Genomic DNA, 841 nt, shown 5'->3' on the forward strand with positions numbered 1-841 from the left:
TCTAGAACGTAGCACGTCACACTTGCCTTAAAAACAAGAAAAAGTGAGGGACTAGGCTATACTCTTAAAATATTTTGAGGGGGTTCTGGTCCATTACAGTCACCCATGTTGCTACGCAGCAGGAATTGACTGCATGGGTGTGTTGCAATGAGCTCTTGCAAAGACTCGGACAAGCCAATGATTGAGAGAGTGAGCTGGGTCTGCTGTCGCTGGTTACCAGCAACCTCCAGTCGATAGCGCAGCAGAGAACCTCAAGCAGGATCTAGTCCCGCTGGACATTCTCTGGCTCCCCACGCGACTTCCTGAGGTTTGTTTGCGAGTCCAAAGTGGTGACATTGGCTAACTGCCTTCGATCCTGCAATGGCGTTAAGTTCCCTGAGGCTATAATGAAGATTTTGTGGGGAGTCTCATGCGTTGTCAAGGCAGGAACATTAGCTATTACTGACCGTAGAATGAAGACGGTGATCGAACTGAAGTGTTTCAAATGATTTGAAGGATTTGATAGGGTAGATAAAAGCAAAAGTGATGAACTGATGCAGACAGTGGCGTGGCTGAGTGGTTAGCCTTGCTGCCTCACAGCACCAGGGTCCTGGGTTCAATTCCAGCCTCGGGGCAACAGTCTGTGCAGAGTTTGCACATTCTCCCTGTGTCTGTGGGGGGTGTTGCTCAAGATTCCTCCCATAGTGTCCAAAGATGTGCAGGTTAGGGTGGATTGGCTGTGCTAAATTGTCCCATAGTGCCCAGGGATGTGCAGGTTAGGGTGGATTGGCAGTGCTAAACTGTCCCCATAGTGTCCAGGGATGTGCAGGTTAGGGTGGATTGGCCGTGCTAAATTGTCCCA

Source organism: Rhincodon typus, chromosome 43 (genome assembly GCF_021869965.1).
Source record: "Rhincodon typus isolate 14 chromosome 43, sRhiTyp1.1, whole genome shotgun sequence".
In the NCBI taxonomy this organism is placed as follows: Eukaryota; Metazoa; Chordata; class Chondrichthyes; order Orectolobiformes; family Rhincodontidae; genus Rhincodon; species Rhincodon typus.